General features: G+C 45.4%; 1 protein-coding gene across 2 annotated transcripts in view; it reads right to left on the bottom strand.

The window, feature by feature from the left end:
* Positions 1–27,811, bottom strand: part of tmem178bb (transmembrane protein 178Bb) — a 111,231-nt gene that overhangs the window by 53,966 nt on the left and 29,454 nt on the right. The gene's annotated exons all lie outside the window — the stretch shown is intronic.

Genomic DNA, 27,811 nt, shown 5'->3' with positions numbered 1-27,811 from the left:
CTGTTTGGGCAAAGACTTTCTATTTTTGACTCCTGTCATTTGATGCCCGGCCCATCCAGGCTCAGCCTCACCAAACAACTAGAAGACATCCAGATCTCCTCACTCAAAATGTCCCGACTCCTTCCGAAGGCCTTGCAGCCGCCACAATTCCGATCAGCTGACTGCAAAAAAGTCACAGAGCTGCAGCCTCCGGACGATGTTGTGGATCCTCACATGACTGCACCTGCTTTTCCTGCACACCTGAGATTCTATGAAGCACTGATGTGGTTGAGTTGATCATGACTGAGCATCGCCTCAGCTGTCCCACTGCTGGGGATGAGAGGGAGTGATAGGGAGGGAGGGACAGGGAGTGACGGGGAGGGAGAGACAGGGAGTGACAGGGAGGGTGTGACAGGGAGTGATAGGGAGGGAGAGACGGAGGGAGTGACAGGGAGGGAGGGACAGGAAGTGACAGGGAGTGATAGGGAGGGAGAGACGGAGGGAGTGACAGGGAGCGACAGTGAGCGTGTGACAGGGAGTGAAAGGGAGAGACAGACAGGAAGTGACAGGGGGGAATGACAGGGAGAGACAGGAAGTGACAGGGGGAATGACAGGGAGAGACAGGAAGTGACAGGGGGAATGACAGGGAGGGAGAGACAGGAAGTGACAGAGAAGGTGTGACAGGGAGTGATAGGGAGGGAGAGATGGAGGGAGTGACAGGGAGCGACAGTGAGGGTGTGACAGAAAATGAAAGGGAGAGACAGACAGGAAGTGACAGGGGGAATGACAGGGAGAGACAGGAAGTGACAGGGGGAATGACAGGGAGGGAGAGACAGGAAGTGACAGAGAAGGTGTGACAGGGAGTGATAGGGAGGGACAGACGGAGGGAGTGACAGGGAGCGACAGTGAGGGTGTGACAGAAAGTGAAAGGGAGAGACAGACAGGAAGTGACAGGGGGAATGACAGGGAGAGACAGGAAGTGACAGGGGGAATGACAGGGAGGGAGAGACAGGAAGTGACGGGGGGAATGACAGGGAGGGAGCGACAGGGAGGGAGAGACAGGGAGGGAATGACAGGGAGGGAGTGAGGGAGGGAGTGTCAGGGAGGGAGTGACAGGGAGGGAGAGACAGGGAGGGAGTGACAGGGAGGGAGAGACAGGGAGGGAGTGACAGGGAGGGAGTGAGGGAGGGAGAGACAGGGAGGGAGTGAGGGAGGGAGTGACAGGGAGGGAGAGACAGGGAGGGAGTGACAGGGAGGGAGAGACAGGGAGGGAGTGACAGGGAGTGACAGGGAGGGAGTGAGGGAGAGAGTGACAGGGAGGGAGAGACAGGGAGGGAGTGACAGGGAGGGAGTGAGGGAGGGAGTGAGGGAGGGAGTGACAGGGAGGAAGAGACAGGGAGGGAGTGACAGGGAGGGAGTGACAGGGAGTGACAGGGAGGGATCGATCCAGAAACGTATCAGCATTGTGGTGACGCTTGATCCTGGATCAGTTCACTGCAGCAGAGGAACTTTGCTTCAAAGTAAAAAGTTCTTTAACCATCAGAGTTTAGTCAGAGCTGCTTTGAGGTCCAAAATCAGTAAATGAACAACCGGCAGCGCCGCACCGCCGTGGTTAGCTTGCTGTTGGTCACCAGGCTAACGTCGCTCCAGCTCTGTGCAGTATATTTACACATCATCCTTTAATAACATTCCTCTCTTCATGACTCGTCCTCCACCTTGGCTCATGAATCGCTCTGTAATAGAACCCGCTCAGCTAGCAGGATCAATGAGCTCAGACATGACTGATTTCTGGTGTGTGTGTGTGTGTGTGTGTGTGTGTGTGTGTGTGTGTGTGTGTAATACAGTAAATAACGTCTGTTTTCTTTGGTTGGCCAGCACGTCAGCATATGAACAGCTCAGTCATGGTGACGAGCAAAACCTTGTGAAGGAGAAGCTTTTGTAGCCCTCATCAACTGTTGTTTGCTGATTTTTTTAATTTTGTGAACACCAAAAATGAACAAGACTGGAGAACGATAAATAGGTCGAGACTCAGGAAGGCCATTCCATGTTCTCACTTCTCCAGTCACAACAGATGTGAGATACAGAATGAATCACTTTAATAAAAGAACTTCTTGAGATTTGTATTCTCACTCCAGCCTCCTCCAGACAGTCTCCTTGCCTCACCATCTTCATATGAACTGAAATGTCCTTCATGAACTCCTCCGAAAAGCACAAATCAGGAAGTGAGCTAATGAGAAGCACAATTCTGGGTCTTTAGTTTTTGCTGCTGGTTAATCATCCCTCCATGTTCCCCCTCTTCTCCTGTTGAGGGTGGTGGGGGTGGAGTCTATCCCAGCAGTCCTGGACAGCTCACCAGTCCATGGCAGGGCCAACACATAGAGACAGACAACCATTGGCTCTCCCAGCCACGCCTACGGTCAATTTAGAGTCTGGATTAACCTGGTCCCTCTTGATGTCTTTGGACTGTGGAGGAAGCTGGAGTACCAGAGAGAACCCAGCAGGAACAGGGAGAACATGGAGACTCACACAGAAAGACCACCGTGAGGACCACCGTGAGGACCACCGCTCCACCGCGCTGCCCGAAGGGAAAGCAACAAAAAGTAATTATCTTTGTTGTTCGCGTCTCTTCTGATGGACTTGTGGCAGGTATGTGGGACTGGCTCTGTGCCACTTTGAGCTCGGTGTGAGAATGCTGCTGTAACAGCGCATGTTGATTCTTAGACTGTAATTTTCTGGCGGGAGGAGAAAGAGCTGCTTCCTTTTGACACCATAGCTGCATGTCCACTCTAATTATCTCTGGCAAGGCTGCCAGGCTTTCTGGAAATTGCATTATTGGAGTCCTGGGAGATTTGAACAGCACAAACACAGACAACCAGGATGACACCCCCCCCCCCCCCCCGCCTCTATCCTCCAGCTATGTACACACACACAAACACAAACACATACACACACACACACACACACACACACACACACACAGGCATAAACAAGCAAACCCAGGAGAGAACAAGTTCTGCTGACAAATGGTAATTAACCATTCACGACTATCCGCGGTGCACCCGGCGCCCCGCCGCTCACACCGAGACATAAACTGCATCTACAGCTTCAAATATTACTGTGACTACTACTACAAATAGTACACATATGGTCCATCTGCTGTTGCAGCACCTCTTGATAGTTGCAGCTATGGTAACTGTCTCACTGTACCAACAGACACACTCAAGAATGTGCTTGAAAGCAACTGATCCCTGATCCCCATCCCAGGCGGGGGCGGGGACACCGGTGTGTCCCATTGTTTACATTTCTTTCCTGTGACGAGACACCATAGAGCAGGTAGGTTCATCACATTCATACGGGTGATATTTCATGTATTGGACTTGTATTAATTGACTGGCTTTCTGGCTACGAGCATCTGGATCACTCATTCTGAGCCGGCAGTCCTGGTTCACCCAGGACCCCCCCCCGAATCAACCTCACCACTTCCAGGCCTCTGCTTCTGATCCCAGTATGTAAAGTACATAAAAGTTTAGCTCAAACCTGCGGGATACGCCAAGTGCAAACACAGTCCCACTTCAGATAAACCACTGCTTTCCACTGGGGACAAGAGTGAAACCATTTCCTCGAAGGGTGCAATTAAGGTTATATAATCTCCATCCTGAGTGTGACTGCAGCGCACCGAGGAGTCTGATTCATCCAGCCACATGGTTCAGGGCTGAAGCTGCCTGGAAATGCAGCATTAGGTGATTTAATGTGGTGAATTCAAATGTCACTCATATTCAGGAGCAACATCCAGTGAATGTTCCAATGTGACCCCTCGTCCTCAGCTCCAGGCGTCACAGCGCATCTTCATTAATCAATGACGTGGGGATACACGACACGTGCGCTCAGCCGAAGCTCGTCTCAAGGCTTCACAAGGCCTCGCTTGTTATTTCAGGGCCGCCTCCCCTGTGTCGTGTTTGAAGTGGATCTGAACTCTGGCTCTGTTTGATCCAGGTGGCTTCAGAGCACCAGACTTCGGCTGATGTTCCAGTTTGAGTGGCGAGGTGGACCTGAGAGGTGGCCTCAGGACTGGTCCCAGGCTGCAGAGGCGTGGAGCTGCTGAGGATTTTCCTGCTGCTCCAGGAAAGCCTTCGAGCTCTGGAAAGATTTCAAATAGGCCAATAAAACTGATGCAGCAGGAGGCTCATCAGAGCACCCATTACCTGACCAGCACTCAGCCATGTCCAATAACCCCCCGATACCCTGCGCATGTACACACGAGGCATCAGGAGGCCACGACGCAATCCTCAGAACAGTTCATGCTCCAACATTCCAGGACTGAGAGGCTGATCATGTGGGCAGAAAGCACACCTGACAGTCAACCATAGTGACTGGTGCTGTGTGCATGGAGTCTCACCAATGAGGTAGCACCATGACTCCTTCACTGCCACTCCGCGCTGACAGAGGAACACCGACTCTCCTTTACTGCCTGGACCGGATGTGTTGGTGAGGATTCACTCGGGTTCAAAGACTCCATGTGAGCCAGACTGAGATCCTCCTCTCAGCGGCGCTCGTCTCACCCACACCTGCTCACGCCAGCGGCGCTCTGGTTTGTGAGGAACACACGCTGGTGTGAGGCCAGCTGGGCTCGTTCCTCCCTTTGGCCTGAGAGGAGATTTGAAAGTTTTCCTGTTTGTACTTTGACGTGAGATCCAATTCTCCTCGTGGCCTCTGGGTGCCGAAACGGCTTGTGACCCATCACATTGTAAAATTCAAAAATTCACAAGGGGAGTCAAAAAAATAAAATAACATTGTGAAGTATTTTGAGTGCATTCATATTTTTTGAGGCGCAGGAGGAAGGAGAGCTACAGCATCGCATGATTATCTACTGCAGAGGTACCTTTAGGGCCACAACAGAAAAACGTTCTCTGAGAAACAGAAAATCAGGAAGTATTCTACCCTCCACTGTCATGGCGTAATTACACCCCCCAGTCCAGCCCGGGTCTGTTCTGGTCTGAGGACGATGCCACCTGAGCTACAAGGCTTCTGCTGCAGACCTCAGTGGTTTCACTCCCCGTCTCCGTTTACGGGCTCAAGACATCCAGGACTCCAGCGGTTGCCCACTTTGAGGTCTCGCGAATGAGTGAATTATTTATCATAGCCCCATCATGCTAATGGTGGACGTCACGAGGGCCAATGTCTCACTTAAAGCTGCCGTGTGCAGAACATGGAATTGATTATTGGCAGAACTTCCATATCATATTCATGACTATGAAGGGCATATAAGTATTTAAGAGCGTACGCACCGAGGTACTACTGTTACTACTCAGCTCCTTCACACTGCAGCTCTGCTCCGGTGACAGCAGCAGATGCGAGGTCACAGACGTAGACGGGGCGTCTCATCGTGAACACGGATCCTTGGACGTGCTCGAGCCAGAGGGACGTCCCCCCGCTGCGTCTCTCTCCCCTGGTCCCACACGTCCACTGGGCAGCAAGGATGAACTGAGAACCGGGTGGTGGTCAAAGGTCAAGGTCACGTGACACTTACACATCTCAGACATACAACCGATGATGCGGTATCTCTAGTTTTACACTATACACTGCTGTATGATGAAGTCACGGCACTGGAGTCATAAACTCAACACAACTACGTTACAAAGTTTCTCCGGAACAAGTTTAGCACGTTTAGCTCCTGAGTTGGCGTGACGCTGGCCGCCGGCTGGAGACCCGCACTCCTCTCGTCTGTACATCCGGGGAAACACGGCGTAACATCCCGAACATACAGAAGCCAGAGCCACTCAACAGAAGAGAAGCAACCCTAACATTTACGTTTCCACATACACCCTCCGTACAACCGTGCCACCCTGGAGGAGTGACGGTGCTGCGGAGCTCTGTAGCGGAACTAATGAACCAGGCATGTCTTCATTTCCTCTGTAGCGCCAGTGATGATGCGTTTACAGTGACGTGGTGTTTCCCCCATGACAGTTTTTAATAAAACAGAGGCTGAAATCACCACACACCCAGCCAAGTGGAACTCACTGCACCGCCCCCCCCTCCCTCTCTCCCTCTCTCTCTCGGGGGAGAGTCTGCTGCTTTCATCCTCTCACCATACTGCACCTCTCACATGGAACATTAAGTGTCCAAAAACAGGGATGCATGAAAAGAGGCAAAAATAAGCACAATGAATCATCGTGTCAGCCTGTAAAAGTCATGACTGCAAAAAATTAAACAGAAATGTCAGTAATTTTAAAAAAAGGAGTGTATTTCTCATGGTATTCACTGAATTTAGTACAAGATTGTCACTTTGAAAACAGTACTGAATACTAGAGTGTTTTTGTACTTTCTAATACTAGTGTCCAAAGTATTTCAGTCCAGAAACGTTGAATATATAATACTAAATTATCAGTAACTTGTGAGTATTCTCTTGTTTACAAAGCAGGTAGTATCATGGTACTATTTGTTTACCCTATGACAGTATTACGCGCGGTGACAATATTTCACCTGATCAGGCAGTGAGCAAATCTGTATAGGGACATTTTTGCAAGTTAGAAAACCTAAATAACCAGATTTGACAAAAAAATGTGTACTTTTAAAAATCAATGCGCCAAAAGAGAAAACTCCCATCTGCAACATTAACAATCCAGATGCTTTGAAAAGTACTTGAAAAGACGCGTACATCATATTTGCTCCAACATTCAGCACAATACACGTTGCACTTCATGTAGGATAAACAACAACAATAGCAAAAATAATACTGAAATGATAGAGCCGCCATAACATAAGTGGGCAAAAAAATTATTGAAAGGAATTTCAAAATAAGAGCCTACTGGTAACAGATCAAGATAGATAGATAGATAGACTGATACAGATGGATAGATAGAGGGATAGATAGAGAGATAGATAGATAGATAGATAGATAGATAGATAGATAGATAGATAGAGATATACATATAGATAGATAGATATAGATATACATATAGATAGATAGATATAGATAGATAGATATAGATAGATATAGATATACATATAGATAGATAGATATAGATATACATATAGATAGATAGATATTGGTAGATAGATATACATATAGATAGATAGATATACATATAGATAGATAGATATAGATATACAGATAGATAGATAGATTTTGATAGACATACATATAGATAGATAGATATTGATAGATAGATATAGATAGATAGATATAGATAGATAGATATAGATAGATAGATATAGATAGATATAGATATACATATAGATAGATAGATATAGATAGATATACATATAGATAGATATAGATAGATATAGATGTACATATAGATAGATATAGATATACAGATAGATAGATAGATTTTGATAGATAGATATAGATAGATAGATAGATATAGATAGATAGATAGATAGATAGATATACATATAGATAGATAGATAGATTTTGATATACATATAGATAGATATACATATACATATAGATAGATCTAGATAGATATACATATAGATAGATAGATATACATCTAAATAGATAGATATATAGATATACATATTGATTGATAGATATAGATAGATATAGATAGATATGTACATATAGATAGATAGATATAGATATATACATATAGATAGATAGATATACATAGATATACATATGATAGATAGATAGATAGATAGATAGATAGATAGATAGATAGATAGATAGATAGATATAGATGGATATACATATAGATAGTTATACATATAGATAGATAGATATACATATACATATAGATAGATAGATATACATATAAATAGATAGATATAGATAGATATACATATAGATAGATAGATATAGACAGATATACATATAGATAGATAGATATAGATAGATATACATATACATATAGATAGATAGATATAGATAGATAAACATAGATAGATAGATATAGATATACAGATAGATAGATAGATTTTGATAGACATACATATAGATAGATAGATATTGATAGATAGATATAGATAGATAGATATAGATAGATAGATATAGATAGATAGATATAGATAGATATAGATATACATATAGATAGATAGATATAGATAGATATACATATAGATAGATATAGATAGATATAGATGTACATATAGATAGATATAGATATACAGATAGATAGATAGATTTTGATAGATAGATATAGATAGATAGATAGATATAGATAGATAGATAGATATACATATAGATAGATAGATAGATAGATTTTGATATACATATAGATACATATACATATACATATAGATAGATCTAGATAGATATACATATAGATAGATAGATATACATCTAAATAGATAGATATATAGATATACATATTGATTGATAGATATAGATAGATATAGATAGATATGTACATATAGATAGATAGATATAGATATATACATATAGATAGATAGATATAGATAGATATACATATGATAGATAGATAGATAGATATAGATAGATATAGATAGATATACATATAGATAGTTATACATATAGATAGAAAGATATACATATACATATAGATAGATAGATATAGATAGATATACATATAAATAGATAGATATAGATAGATATACATATAGATAGATAGATATAGACAGATATACATATAGATAGATAGATATACATATACATATAGATAGATAGATAGCTATAGATAGATATACATATAGATAGATAGATATAGATAGATATAGATATATGTTCATTGACATTATTAAATCAAGACAATGCTTTCTTTTGATGATTCTTGTGTTTTTGGTTTAACTTTTATTCGAAACAATAATAAGAAAAGAAGAAATCACGTAACAGTTTACGGGAAAGTGACTTTTCTGAACCCTCTGGTGCGAACTACGACTGACGCATGCGGCGAACATAGAAACATGGAAGATGATGAAGATCCTCTGTGTTTTACAGCTGTAAGCAGCATGAGGTGGGCTGGAAAGTGAGCACCAAAACACATCATGTGAAGTGGTTGAGTGTGCTTTCAGAGAGCATTTCCTAAATGTATTCACGCCTCAGGTAACCTAGCCTTTCAATTTAAATATTTATTAAAGAATAAAGAGCCACGCGGTGCTCTTAAATGAAAAAAAGAAACAACTTAAGTATGTAAAACGCAGTGATTAGCAGCCCCGTCTTGATCATTTTCAAATATTTACCTGTGAAGGAGTAATTATGTATTCATTCCCAAAACAAAGTCGTTTGGTCCAGGTCACTGAAGATGGGCGCTAACATGAGTCAACATCTTTTTACAGCGTTGAGCAGCCGTTCGTAGCAGCAGCCGCATGACTCAGGCCCGGGCCTGGCTGGCAAACACACACCAGCATGTCGAGAGAGAGAGAGAGAGAGAGAGAGAGAGAGAGAGAGAGAAAATGAAGGAAATCTGCTCGGATACGCCCACATGTCACTCATCTTATGTTTCGTTTCTAGCTCTGTGTTTGAGGGAAGTATTTTAAGTATTTTCACAGCCAACAACCAAAATTAGCAAATCCGCCTGACGACTGGAGGTCAAGGTCGGTGTGAAGCCCATCGTTCAAATCAAAGACAACACTGTTTGGTTCAACAATCAGATGCTGATACAGCAACACCACGTGTCGCTCGGGGCGCTACCATGCAGGTACGTGATGATGTGTATGTGTTAGGAAAATGTAAAGTTAAGGTTTGTGTGAATATCCTGGTATAATATGTATTATTATTATTATAATAATAGTGCATTACAATATATATTTTCCTTTCTAACAAAGATGGAGTGGGAAACCCTCTGTCCTTCGATTCTTTCTTTTTTCTGTGTGTTGTCTTTCTGTTATGGGTCGTAGCTTGTTAGCTGTCAGTCTCCATTAGCTTCAAGCTAAAAATACATGGCTGGCTTTTTCTGCACTCTGGAGTCACAAGGAAGTAATGCAGAAGGAAAAAAAAACCCTTCAAATCTCTTGACACCTATTTGTGTGTACTTGAAAAGCAAAGTACACTTTTGGGTGAAGTATCGCTTTCAATATTCTTAACAGCGCTAGAGAGCTGGGATGATTTTCTTTGGGTCCATCTTCACAAAACAAAAGCTGTTTCTCTTCAAACACCTTCACTTTGAAATATGGCTTCTACAAAAAAACACAACATATATTTCATATGTGTTCTAACCAACATATCAGTACACATTTGCAATGCAGACTCACTTGGCGTAGTCACATCGATCGATAAATCTCCGGCATGTCCACCCTGCTCCGAGCGCAGCATTAATAACCACTGGTTCATGTGTAAAGCCCGCGTGGATGAGAGGATGAGAATGAGGACTAATGTCATCCAGACTTGTGTGATACATTCAATATCCTTCTGCATCAATCACCATCTGCTCCCTGGAGCCTTAAGCTGTGCTGCACTTTCACAGTTTGATTTCCTGCCTGGCGAGAGCTACATTAACCTCTCTGCTGCTTGTCTCTGTGGACGGCAACACCCGAGGAGCCTAATCCCTGAGTTTTTTTGCATTTTTTTTCTTCCACCAGGAGACACATTACATTACACAACATTACACCCCTCCGCCGGGAAGCACTCCTTCCCATGCTGTGAAGGCAGCATATTGCTTCCGCTCTCCCAAATGGATTTCTAACTCACTCATTTTAGCCAAATTGCCCTTCAGCCTTCTGCAAACATCTCCAGGCCAGACACAATTTCCTCACTGTTGCCGATGGTAACTAGAAGTGATGATACTGAAGGACTAGGTGTGTGTTTGTACCTGTCCTTGGGTGTGTGTGTGTGTGTGTGTGTGTGTGTGTGTGTGTTGGTCATTTATGAGTTTATTTTTACACTCAGGGGGAAGAGAGGGATTCAGTATAATTCCATCCTTGAGCAGCGGCACTTGACCACTTGTTAAAGGTTAATTGTGAATTTGTCCTCTTTTTATTTCTTTTGACAATGACAGATGGTGATTTGAGCAGTGTTGTGTTGGCTGTGAGGCGGGAAAGTGGACTGGAGGAAAATGCCCGATGACGGTAATTTTAGATGTCAGTGTCACACAGATATCGCTGGATAAAAAAACTACAACATAATTGGCAGGAAACAGACAGTTAAAGTTGCTTTTTGCTGTCCGAACCTTGATCAGAATTTGTTGCTCCTCTGCTCTGAGTGTGTTTCACACACCTTAGCACACACAGAAGCATAATAATAACTTTCTTGTTGAGGCAGCTCCCCTGTTTTTGACTCATCGTTCTCTTCATACAAATGTGGAGACTAAAAAACGTGATGGATCAAAATTTGGAGCCTAGAACGTGACCGGGATCCGGACCGACCTCACATTCTCATCGACACCTGAGGGAACCCCACAGCCTGCTGGGCTCATCCATGTCTTCAGCTCCACTGTGGGTCTGGACTGCCTTGCTCTAAACCCTCTGTGAGAGGGTGGAGTCTTGGCTTGACAGACAAGTTCTTTCAGCCAATCAGCATACAAAACATGTGACACCATCGCTTTCCAAATCCAGTGACCAAACATCATTTGTGCTGACAAACTCCACGCGATCGTCACCCTGTTCTTCTCTGACTGGTGCCATCCAGTCTGTCTCTGGTACTCTACTCACGCTTGTTGGGCATCATCATCACCAACAAGGAGAACCAACCAGGAGCTATGTTACTGCTGGGTAGCAGAAGAGTGTTCGGACGCAGTCCTGACTGGTGTGGGCACTTTCTACTTTCTCTGAGTAGTTTTAGATGGACGGCTGCAGAGCTCCGCAGATCAGAAAAGGAAGGAATCAACTTTTTAACACTCGCACCAGAAAGTTTGCTCTCCAAAGCGAAGGTCAGCTGGATTGGTGAGTGAGCGAATGACAGGCTGAGGATGTGCAGCACATGAAACGTGTTCTCATGCCCTCGATGCTCTGCAGCATTGCTCAACATCTGGACAGTTTTTCTCCATTTGTTGGAGTTCTCACGCTCGCTGTGCGAGTGGCTGAAACACCTGAGATGTTCCCATTCCGAGCCACTGCGTCGTGCCGGAGCCGGGGAAGCACACCCTGCCTGGGCACAGTACGGTCGCACGCAACCAGTAGATTCGTGTCTCAGAGCGCTCACACTCCTCACATGAAGTGGAGTTCATGGTTTAAACGCTTGTATCACAGCACGGAAGACAACGCTGAAGGTGGCGAGATCTGGGTGCAGGTGACGAGCGATGCCAGTTTGTTTCCTGTGACTCTGCCTGGGCACTGGAGGCCCAACCACCTCCAGGGTCAGTATGGATCACGTGAACCCGAGGCTCTGGTGTGAGAGCCCCGGCACCAAAACTATTTAAAATGCTGCTTGTGTTTTGGGGAGATGGCTGGAAGTGTGCAGTTACACACTTGGTCCAAACATTCAAATCATTTTTCAGAAAAATTCAAATGCCGCATTACTTAGTCACGCTTGTGCGTTCGTGAATACTGTACTCAGAGGGGAGGACGCACCCAGTAGAAACCTGACCTGGCGGCCTGGAGCGTTCTATTCGTGCCCACGGCAGATAGGTTGCACAGCTCTCCGCCAGATGGGAGGTGCTGCTACAGTTCAAGCCCTGCATGGCCTCATTTTGTTGTGACCCACTTCATCTTTCCCTCCGTCCCTCCTCCCACACCCAGACCCGTGGGATTAGAATGGAAAGCTGGGCAGGGAGGCAGCACGACCGCCCTGATGCTGTGATGTGTGCTGGAAGGATGCACAGGGGCAGATGGGGGCAGGAGGCTGTGGCAGGTTGAAGGGAGGAGGGTTGGACGACAGGCTTACCACGCCACACTCACTTACACCAGCTGTCGGTTATTTCATCTCAATCAATACCCTCACACACTGAGGCCCATCAATGGCTGGATCATAGCAACTGTTAGCGGGTGTTAGCTGTGCGCGCGTGCGCGTGCGTGTGTTGCTGCGACTCCTCATAATGGATTTATGTAGCTGTGAACGGGGTATTAACCACCATTTAGAGGATGTTTATTGATGAAAGTCAAGACTGTGCTGCAAATGTAGCATGTCGAAATATTAACGGCACAGTTACTGAAGCATTTTCATTTATATGAAAACAAAGTAATAACCTCATGTGCTCATGTCGTCATTCTCCTCACTCCCTTCCTCGTTCCTCCTCTATCACTGAAATTGTCCCCCAGGTTTTCATCCATGGAGTTTTTATGGGAAATGATTTGAAGGTGGATGAGTCCATCACAGCGTGGTCCTGTCAGTGTTTAGCCGGCCAGATTCTGGCTCACGCCGGGCTGTCAGCCCCACTTCCTCAGAAACAACCAATTAAAGAGAAGACAACCAAGTGTTTTCTGCTGTGACGCCCAGTGGGATGTCGTGAGACCTGCTCCGTCTTCCAGTAGCATCCCAACGCTGTATTTGGGTTAGCTGATGGATTTGCTTCATGTTAGAATTGTCCAACAGCAGGAGCAGGGAGGAGACGGCGCCGCAGCAATCAGAAGTTAGAAAACACGTACGGGCGCCACGCTGGAGCAGATATTGTAAGGGAATGCTGTCAAGCATTGCCTCAAGTCTGCAGCAATCCATTATCTAGCTCATTATTAATATTGTGAAGACTTTATTAAATTACGCCTACTAAAGGTGCTTTTTTCACACTGACGCACTCGAATTGTTGTTATCACTGTCTGACAGCACAATGGAGAAATGAGTGTGTCTGTCGCGTCAGCTGGAGACGGCTGTGGTTCCTGGGAGTATCTGACAGCAGCCAGTTGCCCCATTGATTACATTATCGCTGCTGCGGGGCTGCAGGCTGGTCCAGCCTCACTCCGACGGGAGCAATTTCAAAAGAGAGTTATTGACAGCACAAACCAATGCTCGACGATTCAGAAAAACAGGATCCACGCTGAAAAAGAAATGAAGTACTGCTTTAAGTCCGGACATTTGACACAGATTATACTTATGGAATAATCCCACTATACTGGGCAGGTTTCCACGCTAAACGTGCAAGATGACGGTAAAGATTTTAACCGCGTCTTTACTCTTCATATGATGTCTATGATATGCAACTTCCCTTGAATGTGAACACATTCCTGTCCCATCAACGGGTTTCTGTGTTAGGTTGAGGCAGTCAGTCTTCATTCCTGCGGTGTCATTTTCATGTTCATTTCACATTTAAAGGGTCAGTGACCTCCAGTGGAGGAGAGAAGGGTTTCTTGTCCGGATCTATAAATGATCGATATAAGAACGTTTCTCACATCGTTGTTGTGTTTCTTAAAGCAACAGTTAGCCACACTGGCCGATGAGGAAGGATCCCCGTCCAGCGGCAGCCTGAATCGCTGCAGATCGGTCCTGTGATTACACGACTGTAGTTGCTGGTGACATCATCCCTGATCATACAGCGAGGTAGATTTGAGCAGCTCCTACCCACTCACTCATCCCGCCGTCCTTCCTCTGAAGGCCGAGGGGCTGCTTGTCACTCCGAGTGACAGTCCCCTCCCCTTCACAAAGAGCAAAGCAGCCATCTCCTAAATCTCTCCTGAGGCTTTGGCGAGCAGAGTAATGACAGACTGCAGCATCTTCCACAGCTCATGGAGGACAAAGGTACGAGGGACAGGGTGAAGGGTGAAGACCAGTCAAGTCCCTCTCTCTTCCGTGTGGCTTTGTTCGGGTCCCCCAGCAGCAGGCCACTGTACATTTGTCACGATGGACGTCGGTCATTCATCTGTCAGTCTGAACTCTCCGCAACCCTTTCAGGAGCTCAGCTCATCAAACACATGGAGTCTTCATGTCACAGCAGGACGCTGTAGGAAGCCCTCAAGACTACGAATGACCAGGAATTTAATGACATCGGAGAAAGTGACGGTGAGGAGGGAGCATAAACGCAGTCTGAGTGCAGTTCGTCAGAGGCAGACGTTTCCATCCTTTATGAGCAGTTTCAATTCGCACCTGAGTGGAGACACTGAAAATTCGAATAAATCTCTAGCTATCATCCAAAAGTTGTTCAGCTCGGCGGGAAGTTGGTGCGTCAATCACCGCTTAATGTGAATAAACACAAGGGAAAGAGATCCACTGATTACATGGTGACATAGTTGATCACATGCTCATCAAGGCTGTAACCAGAGCTCTGCATGGAAGGTAAGAGTTGTGTGACTGGCGCTTTTTCTAATGACATCATCAGTTTGCAGCGCCTTCCCCTCTACAGAGGTAGACGGGAGAGTTAGCGCCACCTACTGCTAATCTCCTGGAACAAACTCTCCTATTCACACAACAGTAGACAGAAATGCATGGACATTAGTATTTTGTTTTGCAGACTCTGTGAAAGTCTTGTTCAAAGCTACGATTTACTGAAATCGAACCCTTTCATTAAGAACTACAGCAGCACCTCACGTGTCTCACAGGTCCAGCAAGAACAACCAGGTTCTTCAGCGCTGTGGCGCTTTGATTGATGACACTTCAGGGTTGATCCGTCAGAACGAATGGTGAATTATTTTAATAGTTCCATCAGTTTCACACGTTTGACATTTCTGTTCAGTGACATACTTCCATTCATTTCTACTGTACTCAACGCTTCCCTTCCAACCTGAATGCTACACTCATGGGTTGAGAAACGCTGCTGTCAAGCAGTAAAACAATGCCATTTTTTAAGACCTTATTTGGTACATAAAATGTCTCATTTTAAAGTAAATGCGCACATCAATTTGGAGCTTGCAGGCAAACTGGAACATCAAAGCTAGAAGTGTAGCGCCGTACCACCTCAGCTGGGAGTGTGCAATGACAATTACCAGCACCTGAGTGAGTTTTTCTGCCACTTGTCACCTGCTGGTTGGAGAGAAGATTCGCCACCAGTGGAAAAACCTCAGCAGAGTTTAATCTGAATGACTCCACCGTCAGCGGGGACAGGTTGTTTCTCTGCATTCTGCGCAGACAAATCTTGCTGAGCTCAGCTCCAAAGTTTTGCCAATTATTCTGCAGGAGTGATCTGGGTTTGATTCGCGGTCCTTGAGAAGCTGCAAGGCTGCGACAGATCTCGAAGCTTTAAGGGGCCTTTGTCCGGCCCTTTGTCGGGACTGGCACCTGAGCGACTGTCAGCAGCTTCCTCGGTGCGGAGGAGAGTTTCTAATTTGAGTTCTATGTCATCACAACTCAAGGCCTGCTGCTTTTATGGAAACAAATTACTCATTAAACACAGAGTCTTTTAATAACCTTGGCAGAGTTTTACAGGCGGGAATTCTCTCCACTGCTGTGCATCTGACTGAAATAAATAGATTCTCTCTGACGACCAGTTATTGTTCTAACACTGTCACACTGCTTTAGAGTCTCCATACACAGAAACCAGTGCTTCCAGTCAGGGGCTGCATGTGAGACCCTTCCTTTTTGGCAGTCGTGAAACCGCTGTATTATTTCCACACTGCACAAAACCTACGAGCGTTTCCCGTCGCGAGCATCAAGCACTAGATAAGAAACTGTCAGAGATATTTGGCAAGTACTCAGTGATACCTCCTGATACTTTAAAGTTACAAGTACTCCAGAATGAGCAGCTTATAATTTGAATGAAATATTCTCTACACTAATGATGAGACAATTTATAATCTTTCAGAATGGTGATTTTTCTTTTCACATCGCAGAAAATCACAGGGTCAAAATCGACCAGAATCTACCAGTCCACTGGTGAACTGGTGTGAGTGGTGATACTGGCAGTAGACGAGATACGACCGCCCCCCTGCAGGCTGTGGCCTGATTCTTCGGGGGAGTTTTTACCTGACAGACCCCTTGTGGTCTGATTCAAACACGTTCCTCGCTGTTCAGGCGCCATTTCCAAGCCTGAGAGCGACTGAAAAGTTGGAAGATTCAAACTGACTGAAACCTTCAGAGATGCCAGTGGAAGCAGAGAGCACGTCGATATCTGCGAGATTCATTTCCACACATTTCTCTCGCCGGTCTCCTGAGTGTGTTTCATGTTCCTGCTCACTGGGAGACAGCTGGAGCCGCGCTGAGACGGCTCTGAGCAGTGTGCTAACCCAGGCCGACATCATAGGAGCTGACCCACATGCAGAGCGCCTACGGTTCATTTTACACCGAGTTAACAGAGACGCTACCTTCACACAGCTGAAGTTGTGCCTCCGTGCTCTGGCTGCGTTCCTGTGTAACCTGACAACCACGAACGTCTGTGAAAATGTGACCACGTGATGGACTGACAGGTGCAAATGTGTGATATAAATTTGGCTTTTACAGCGTGGGAACATAAATGTTTCTAGATCTTTCTCCACCTGAACGCTGAGGTCACGTGGCAGGTAAACTAGAGCCTCCGTAGAAATTCTTAGAAAACCTCTTGGATGTGACATGGATACCTGCTGTGAATGACAAAAGATGTCGGGCAAAGCTACAGTTTTCGACAGTTTCAATTACCTTCAAGCCATCAAGTTTGTAGCCTGCCCTGGGGGAGAGCGTTGCCGTGGCAACCTTCGATCAAAAGCTGATGGGATTTTGACAGCAGATTTTGGATTATTGCTGAAAATAAACTCTGTGGCAATTAAATTTATGGGACAAGATAATCACTAATGAACACTGCTTCCACGCTGTGCACAGTCAGCTCAGGGCCCCGCCATTAAAGAGCATGCAATCAAAATGGCGAGCGACAGAGACGATTGGAACTGAGATCGAGCTGAGCAAGTCATCAAAGTCTACTGAAATCTCAATCTGGAATTTTCTCAAGGTAAAATGTGTGTCAAAATGAAGCACTGTGGTGCCGGCACTGTAAAAATCACGGGATGGTAATTATGGAAAATGGTATCATACAGTTTTCAATTAGACTGTGAATAATGAACCGTATTAACACTGCAATATCAGTCTAAAGTATTCACTGTCCGATCATCCTTCAGCTCTAAATGCAGTATTTCCTATTTCAGCAGCCAGAATGTTTCCAGCATTTATCAGACTCGAGATCATTAAGCTTCATTTGGTTGATTCTTCCCCTTGAATAGTTCAGCGTCTTCCACTGTCCAGAGCTGAGTGGAAATGTTCCTGCAAGTGGAGTCGACCATCTGATGGAGGGAAACGTCTGGAGTGCTTGGGATGTTCATTTGAAGTCTCATCGCTGGGCTCCGGTGAGCCCTGCAATTAAACACGTGTTAAACTGCTTCAGTGCTAATGCTAATACTCCACCAATTACTACCTTCAGTTGTTAGAGCCTTGCAGCACATGCAGTAGTACTGCGGTGAGGTTATCAGATGAATACTACCCAGGCTCGGTCTGGCCTTCCCTCCCTGCATTCAGACAGAATGAGATACTGTCGCGGTGGATAATCTAAACCTTGGGGAGGCGACGGGAAGCTTATTTCACATGCTGATGAAATTGATTTCCAGGCCTGAATGGCCAAGTCCAATTAGTGTGCCCTTCAGCGTGGAGAACCAACAGTTCACCAGAAAAGAGAAGAAAGGAAGCTAAAGTGAATTCGTCAGCAGGAAACATTTCGGCCTGATTTGTGTCATTGGCTGCGTTTGATTGGATTCTTCCTCCCCTGATGTGATCTCCATTTGTTGAGATATTTGTGTCAGTCACTCCTGGGCTGACTGATGAGCGCCTGCACGCTGGAGGGACCGTCCAGATGTGCTTCAACATCAGGAATATGCTTTCACTCGGCTCGCCTTTGCGAAGAAAGATGAACATCATGATGACAAACCAGCCGCTTTTCATTTACGGGACGTTCTTGAATTATCCTCAACAAATAATTAATAAACACACACACACACACACACCGCTTCCACATGAATGCTCTGTGTATGAAATGAAGAGTAAAATGAGTACAAATGAAGGTGTTTTGCTGATTGCGAAGTATTGGCTCCTTGAAATGTGCTGTTTCCTCATTCTTATTGTCTCTGCTTTGATTCTAAATTGCACCTTGAGCAAAATGTGGAACCAGTTGAAAGGAAGAAATGTGCATCATTAGTGACTAATGGCGACAGCGCGCTGCTCACAGCCCCGCGCTCCCTGCTCTTCCTTCTCTCTGCCTCTGTCAAACCCTCCGTGTTCCCTGTCTTCTTGGTCTCTAATGTTTTCTGAGAAGAGTGGGAGGTCAGACGATGCTGGCTGGGCTGGAGTAGCATGAGACAATAACTTTACTACTTATTTGCTCTTCTCCCAAGCAGGAGTACTACCAGTAGTAGTAGATAATAACAGAACACTCTTGGCTCTTTTTTGTGTGTCCTTGTTGATTAAGCTTTGATTTAGCTGGAGCTATCATCTTGTAATTAACATTTTCCCCACAGTAATCTGGATAGAAACAATACCACACACACACACACACACACACACACTGATCATAAACATAATCCAGATTATTTTCACCACGACTAGTACTAATACTACTAACCTTATTCCAATTATATGTTGCTGTGCCTCGTAACAGAGACCAACGTTCTTGAAGGTAAGGTACAGTAACGTTCTTGACCTCTTGCTTTTCTTCGACCCCAACAGCGAAAAAGGGATTTGAAGAAGTGGAACCTCAAGTTTGAAGGGTGCGTCACATAAAACAAGACCCCCAGAGCACCCCCCCTTCATCGAGGCCATATGATGTCATTGGCTTTGTATTGAGTCCATAAGGCAACTGCTCGCTCCTCAAGAAATATCATCCTGCAAAATTTCACCAGAATCTGCCTGTAGCGTTTTACCCAGAACTGCATTGACGTTACTATAGCAACGATCTCAGGAGCAAGGAGTCACACTGAGTCGTCAGGCTTCGCTTCCTGTCTACAAAAAACTAATTTGTGTGGAAGAGCATTTAGAATGTGTTTCTCAGTGTTCCAAGGTGATGTCCCCTCCCACATCAGTTCTCTGAGTCCAGAGCGCAGGAAGAGCCAGCCATGTATGTTGAGCCCATGGCCAACAGCAGCAAAACGTCTGTGTACACACTGTCAAGCACGTGGTCCAAAAATGACAACAAAAACACTACTTCACTATCACGCTTCCAGTTTTTCGCCACCATGAACCAGCGCGAGGGAGCCAGTTCAACTGAGGACGGCAGCTCGCTGCGTCGGGCAGCGTTGAGCCGGACAGGTTATAGCTTTTGCTTTATCTCCTATCAAGCGTTTGCACATTTCTGATCAAGCGGCTGGAGGGAGAAGCTGTGGATTCTAGCGGATGAGGACCCGGAGCGTTTGGAAACAGATGTTTTGCTGTTGTTAGCTGTCAGTTACCATTTGCCTCCCACTAAAGATAAGTGGCTGTCCCTGAATTCTGGAGTCCCAAAGAAATGATGCAGGAGGGAAAAAATACCTTTGTGAGCTCCGACATCTTTTTCTGAGCACTGAAAAGACAACAGCAACAACAAAAAAAACACTTTTTGAAAGTGTCTTTTTAAACATCGGGCCCAGAAAATCCTCAGAATCTGCTTTTCACTGTCACTCTGCTATTTGGACTTGACCTTGCCGGGGTTCCGATGTAGAGAAGGACTCCTCCAGTGTCAGCGGATCACGCTGCAGTATTGAGCCCATTGTGACATTTGCGCCGTCGCTCCGGTTCTCGATTGTTGCTCACTCAGCAAGTGAGTGTTGACTTGCCTGCAGTGATGGCTGGAAAGTGGAGGTTGGACCGTGGCAGACTTCATTTGGTCCCAGCGGGTCCCAACTTGGAGTCATTATCTGAACAACCACAAAGAGGTTGCACCAGAAACCACAAGCAGGTTGTTCTGCCAATATGAGCAGTTGCTAGCGCTGCTGACACACTCAACAGAAACTATCGACTGGCAATGACAAATCTCATTTTGGCCAGAGGGTGACAAGGGCCTGGATCTCCCTCCTGTTTTATCCCACTCCCACAACACTCCTGTTCCTTCCTAATCCCACGACGGAGAAGAACATCCTGTCCAACCTCATCCCTGCTGTGTGCTTCTTGTTTTTTGGGTTTTTTTTTGTTTTTGTTTTTTTTGGATGCCATCTTCAGGTGATGCAGTGGTTTTGATTATGTTCTTTGATCATGTCGTGTTCCACAGCGTGTTTCCACCGGCATCGCAACATACCAGCAACCAGCGCAGACAGCAGAATAACAAAGACAACATAATTAGCATTACACTCATGGTAAAGACATGCTGGTACATTTTAAAAGAGTGTACTTATTTATATACACACACACACACACACACACGCACACACAAAAGCAACCCAGTGTTTTTGTGATTCTCTTCCCCGCCTGCTTCAGCTGACTATTCTCTGTCCTATTCCTGTCAACTGATGAATCGTATATCTGGCACAGGAGTTGCGAAGCTCTGACTTAAACAAGCGACTGGCCCATTATATGCAAGAACCAGGCCTTTTTATTTGCATACACCTTGAGTTAGGACTCTAAACTTAGCAAGTGCAGCTCTAATGACTTCTCCTGTGATTTCTGCCAGTTACAACAGCTCAACTCATCACAACAGGCCATTACTGGGAGAGCAGAGCTCCAGACAGACAGCAGGACAGGGCAGGTGTGACGGACAAGTCCAGATTTAATTAGCCACATTATCCTGTTATACAGTAGGTCTCAGGAAGGCACACACACACACACGCACAGGTCTTATTAGGCCTGTGAGGGACCTCCTGTGATACGCTGCTCTCCTTGGTGTTGTTAGGGATTCACTGACAGCAATACTGCTTATCGATACCAATACTTACCAATGCGACTTTTGCAAATTGATGTAGAAAATAAAGACATGACATGAAAAGTTTGTTTTGGTTTCTCTTGCATCCCCACAGCTAAAGGTACAAACTACAACTATACACGAGAGTACACGTTAACGTTACTTCTTGCTCCTGCTCAAACTACTTTCTACTTTCTAAACCGACTTGACTTCAGTGTATTCAGTTAACAAGCGTATTTGCATTCACTGCTCCACGTTTAACCATCAGAGCCACGGCGGCTTGAGGGCCCCACCGCTGTGCTAATGTTAGCATTAGCCGCTCTGCTGACAAACTCTGCTTTATATTCATGGAATGTTGCACTGTCACTGGTCTTCATCGGTTGCTGGTGTAACCTCCTTAACACGAAGATCGCATTTAGCCACCAGTAAATTCAGAAAATTGAGATCAGACTTTCCACCGCTAAGTCTTCTTTGGGGACGTTGGTTCACGTGTCGCTGTTAACCACCGCAGCCTTGTTTATCAAAGAGCTTATCGGTGCATCAGAACCAACCCAACCACATCCCAGTACCAGTTCATACCAGTCCGCCGCACAAATCCCTATCTGTAATTTTTCTGAGCAACAGCAGTTCCGAGTGTACAGGGACTACAGTACCAGCAGAGATCAGAACTCATTCGGATGCTGTGTTGATGGAAGACTTGAAACTACAGACTGAGACCATAAACAAACGTCTATCTCCAACCAGGGGAGTCGCCCCCTACTGGTCACAAGATAGAATGCTTATGCAGGACAACTTCTGCAGTTGCTTCATCCACTTCGATAAATTCAGTCTTCCAATGATCAAGAGTCAGAGTTACTCCAACTGCCCGAGGGCTTTGGCAAAAACAGTCACTGTCCTTGCCACTAGGCTGAGAGGACCAATGCTGCTTTTCGTGGGAGGACAGTCTCACCACGGATTGGCACACACACATTCATCATCTATGATTGCCTTCTTGTCTTGACCAACTTCTCCCAGGGTCTAGCTCAGAAAAACACAACTCTCCCTGCATTCAATTAACACCACCACCAACCCTGTTACTGTGCGTCCATCTGTACATTTCCTCTGGGCTGTGAAGGGACAGAGGGGGGATGCGTGTGTGTGTGTGTGTGTGTGTGTGCTATGTGTGTGTGTGTGTGTTTTATCGAAAGACTTTCTTACGCTTTTCTGGAGCGTGAAGTTTTCATTAATCAACTCACCGTGGCCTCAATTTGTCCCTTTGTTTCCATCAGTTCCAGGCTTTAAAAAAAAAAAAATTTAAAAAAGGAAAACGGACATGAGGCTGCCTCGCATCAGAGTGATGATCCGAGCCCACGGCGGCAGTCATACATCTCCTGCCACGCTCCGTGATGCCAGCTGCAGTGGTACAGGGGAGAATTCCTAAAATGGCAGATCACAGCAAACCGCAGAGGACTGGCTGGCAGCGTGGACTCTTCTACAAAACCACAAACTGATCTCGGTCCCAAATAGCGCTAAACCTGTAATGGATTATATTACTTGAAATGGGCTCTGATCCAGCGTGAACACCCTGACAGCCTGCGCTGGTTTGGATTTCAGCGGTGATGACAGCAAGTATTTGCAGGGAAATATTACTGACAGTATCAAACTGGAGACGTCACTGTTGTTAGACACGTGAAAGTGTTTCAAAAAAGAGCAACAACAGACGACTGAGGTCTTCCAATTCCTTCCGTGTTGCGTAACAACAGAGCAGTACTACATCAGAGCTACAAATACTCAAAATTGACTTTGTTGTGTGTTCCAGATGTCTCAGTTGCTGGTCCACACGCCACCAGCTGCATGGCCATGCGCACCGACAGTCAATTCAAACGCACACAACTTGAAATTTCACGTAGCAGCGTTTCTTCGCCACAGTGCCACTGACCTTTGACCACCAAGACAAGAATGTGTTAACCAGACTGGGATGTTCGGTCAAACAGACCATGCCCCATGACGCCTGCAGCCTGCAGCCTGCAGCCTGCAGCTGCGCTGACTGATTGATACCGATTTAAATCACTAGAATCACTCTCCCATTGAAAGAGAATGAGAGACTTCAGCGCCGTCTGAAGTACAAGCGCTGGTTGGGGGCTGTGACAGCCTGCGACCGTCGTCCTCAGCATCAACGGAAAGAATCCCTGCAGAGGGGCGGGACTCAGTGAACGACGGCCTCCATCGCTCACTGTCAGCAAGGATCTGTGACTTCTAACTTACAGAGTTTGTTTTTGAGGGATTCCTGACAGGCGTCCGTGTGCCAGGCGTCCGTGTGCCAGGATGCCCAGTCAAGACATGAAGTTTAGCTTTAACGAGACCTCCCCTCTTCAGGGACAACAGCTTTGGCGTAGGATTTCTCTTCCTCACTGAGCGCTGATCATGATGAGGGTCTGCAAACGCAACGGTTTGCAATGTTCTACAAAGGAGCCCAATTAATTAAGAGGCATTAACTACAATAATGTTGTTCAAGTTTTTGCCAGAAAATTCAGCTGTTTGCACAAGCCAAGCCCTGCAACATGTACGAACGCCTGCGCTCCTCTGTGGAAGCGGAAACTTACAATTGATGAGGTTCTGACCGACAGTCGCATGACAAAACTCTAGGACAGAAGAAAGCAGACTGAGTTTCTACAGCTGTAAAAATGGAAATTGTCCTGTACAAATCAAAACCTGCAAAATGTTCTCTTGATTCTGTTTCTTATTTTGCATGTGAGAAATTTTCAAAGAACTTTCAAGTTTTTTCCTTGTTTCCTACTGTTTTGTTTCTTTAATAACCCTAAAGAAACGCTGGTGAGTTCTCGGTGCTTCAGGTCTTAAATGTTTCCACTGAGGGAAAAATGAACAAATGAGTGACAACGGAAGATTTTTGAGGAGGAACTGAAAATGTCTCCAAAATTGTGCTTAATACAAACAAATACTCATCCTGTATGTACAAATACTCTGTAACTGCAGTCGTTGAGACCCTAACCTAGGATAATGCATGTAAGTACGTATGTGACAAGAAGAACAACCTGTGAGACACACGGAGGATTTGAGCGGCACATTTTCACCCGGCACCAGATTAGAGCCGACACAGTATGTGTGTGTAGTGACAGTTGTAGGCTTTTAATGCCATTGTCTAAAAGGTCAGGATATCCCAACATCCCCTGAATTTTAGCATACTTTTAATCTGATGCTCACCAGTCCCCCTCCACCCCCAACACGATAAAAAATGCAATCAACTACCTCCTTAATCCCTCCACAGGCTTAGTCCAGCCTGGGCTACTGTACTGGCTCATCCTCTCCCTCCAGCCTCTCCTCACACAATCCTGCAAGTCTGAAATTGACCAGATGCCACTGGCAGAGAGACCCAAGTGAAACAATTGAATTAATCAGAATTTTTAGGGCTTCGTGCTGCTAAATGAAGTTGCTCTGTTTGCAGCTCATTTCCTCTCTCATTCACTGGACCGCTGTACTGCAGCAGCCTTCTTTGCCATCGGGCTGGAAATTCGATGTGAATCTTTGCACATTTCTGTTGGTTGTTGTGTTGTTGCCTTGCATCTGATCCGTTCTCAACCATTTGCAGACACAAAACTGATTAGTCACTTGTGATTCCAGAGCTCCACATGGCTGTGCAGCTAATTATAGCAAGATGCGGCGGTTCTCTGCCTTATGCCTTCGTATGTGGAGCTCTTTGTCAGAGGCTCTCGACAACAAGCATGGATTGGAATATCAAACAGGATGAACAGAAGCAGGCACGTAAGCGCAGCTGCAGCTCGCTGACGTCACAGCCAGCCGCCAGCCAGGTGCATGCACGGGCCTGCGATCACAAATCTCCATCAATAAGTCAGAGGAGTCTTGTGTCTGGCGTGAAGCACGTTCTCTCTTAGATGTCAACACTGGATGATCCCTGCACCGTCTACCGATGTTCAGTAGCATCTGGTGGGGGGTTTATGGTCCTTTGTGAGAGCCTCAACAGCAGCTTATTTTACTGGTTGTTATCTGTGATACGATATGGTGAGAAAGACAAAAATGCCTAGAATAAGGCAGATAAGCTAACGTTAGCTGGTTCACCTACAATCTGAATCCATGCAGATTGTTAGCGTGGAGTGTCTTGTTTTTCTCAAAATATAACTTCCTCAACAGTGAGTCACAGAGTTGTGGAGTCTACAATTTAAACTTGAGAGACTTAAACTAAAAGCACAGTTCAACAACTTGAGATTCCTACCTGAAAAATACCTAATCCCTGCAAGACTCCTAAAAATCCTCCCCTTAAATGAACAATCCACCATGTCCTGTGAGCAAGAGCTCTGGTGTAAAGGAATCAAAGGCGTCTCCTCAATATAAAACTCAGTCTATTAACTGAAATATTAGTGTGCTGTTGCCAGTGGAGGCTCAAGTGAACAGATTACACATTAGCGTAACCCTCTTTTATTTGCCCGAGGGTGTTTCCCAGGAAACCGTGATGACGCTAATATGGCACATCCCTCATTCGGTGAAGGGTTATGTTTGTATTTGTGCTGTGTGCTGACAATTCAGTGCGATAGCTTCCTCGGTGCCTGGACCTCATTTGGGTTCTTCGTGCCGTATTAATACAACCTCACGCCAATTGCCAGGAAGTGGAATTCAATTAGCGCTGCAGCATGGCGACGCTGGGCACCCTGACAAGCTTCAGGTAAGAAGAACTAATGAGGGGATGCAGGCAGTTTGGAAATGCAGAGCTGTTCCTTCAGACAGCCAACTGAGGGAATAAACGTGTGTTTGAAAGAGTGAATGTGAATTTCTGAGGTGATTAGTGAAATGTGAAGTACGAGCTTAGCTGCTGCCGAGCTTCCAGTTCAGTCCCGGCGGCAGCTGACCAAGTTTTGTTTGATATTGGGATTATTGTAGAATTATAGGGAAAAGTGTGTTGACGTTTGTGTAACTGTATCTCAATCTGTGTCTCTGTACACAGATTGAATTCGATGCCTGAATTAGTTAGCATGCGGCGCCACATGGTTGGTTACACTGAACCATCTGGGTAGAGGTTCTTAGAGACAGTTTGGAGAAGGGAAGCCACTTTCAAAAAGATTTGGCAGGTGATTGGAAGGAGCACCCTTCCACCAGCGTCCATCAACTGCAACCAAGAGCCAAACATCTTCTCCAAAGAGAAAAACCCTCTGTGCTGTTCTAGTTCTCCTTCTGATGGTGAGATGCAGGTTTAACTGATGCTACACCAGACAAGTGCTGACTGCCGCAGTCGACTGAGGCTCAGCTCCAGTTTGAAGAAGACCATTTAATGGTGTTAATTCAAATCACAGCAGAATACCAGAGCCTGACATAACGTACTTACAGTAGAGGATGTAATAAAAGTGTGTGTGTGTGTGTGTAATGTCTGGGGTGGGGGACTGAAAGATGTGCCCCACCTGGGGCGGAGCGTGTCATCATCAGACTGATGGACGGCCAAGACGTCCAGTCTTAAATTTATGATAATATAAACTCCATGTATGCAGTCAAAATCATATGATGTGTAGACAAATTTATATATATTTGCTTAAACTGTAGTTAAATTTATACATACATTCACTTAAAATAGAGTGTAGGACACACAAGGTAGTTGTAATAAAGATGTTTCTGTGGCAGTTCCCAAAGAGGTAGGAAAGGTTCCAAGACTGTATTTAGTTCATCAATGTACTTCTTTAGTGTTAGTAGCGGTACCGGGATCTCCTGCTCATGCATCCCAGGCAGAATCGATGACTTAGCTACAAGTCACCTTATTTGACCTCGTGAACATCTGGAAGTAGTAAAAGGTGTTTTACAGAGGGGTCCCACAAATCTCCAAAGCACCAGGACTAGTTGGTGCCATTGCGACTCTAGGAAGGAACTTATAAATACTGGAGACAACACAGATCGACATTCCAAGATATAAGACAACAGAAAAACACTTCCTATCAGCAGTGAAGCACAGACCAGACTGTTTAGAGTGGACAGGTGAAAAGGTCACAACAGGGAATAGCGGGAGTGTAGCTCATGCTAGCATCACTCCCTCAAGCTAATTAAGTCAGAACAGAGTCCACAAGAATTTCTATGGTGGGATGAGGCTGTGAAAGATAAGAGCATGGCCGTAAATCGGAAAGAGGTTTTAATCTTTACAGCTGCAACAACAAGGCCACGATGGACCAGAAGGGACTGGCATGGGGTCAGACAGAAGATCCTGCAACAGACATGAAGATCAAAAATACACACTTGCACGCAGAAGCGATCACATAAGCACCTCCCTGTAACACATAAAACTGGAGAAGATAGTTAGATCGTTGGACTTCTTGCCCCAACGCCAG

This window comes from Aulostomus chinensis, chromosome 4, assembly GCF_037954235.1.
Source record: "Aulostomus chinensis isolate RoL2024-O1b breed Wild chromosome 4, RoL_Achi_v1.0, whole genome shotgun sequence".
Lineage (NCBI taxonomy): Eukaryota > Metazoa > Chordata > Actinopteri > Syngnathiformes > Aulostomidae > Aulostomus > Aulostomus chinensis.
This window is presented reverse-complemented; position numbering and strand designations above follow the sequence as displayed.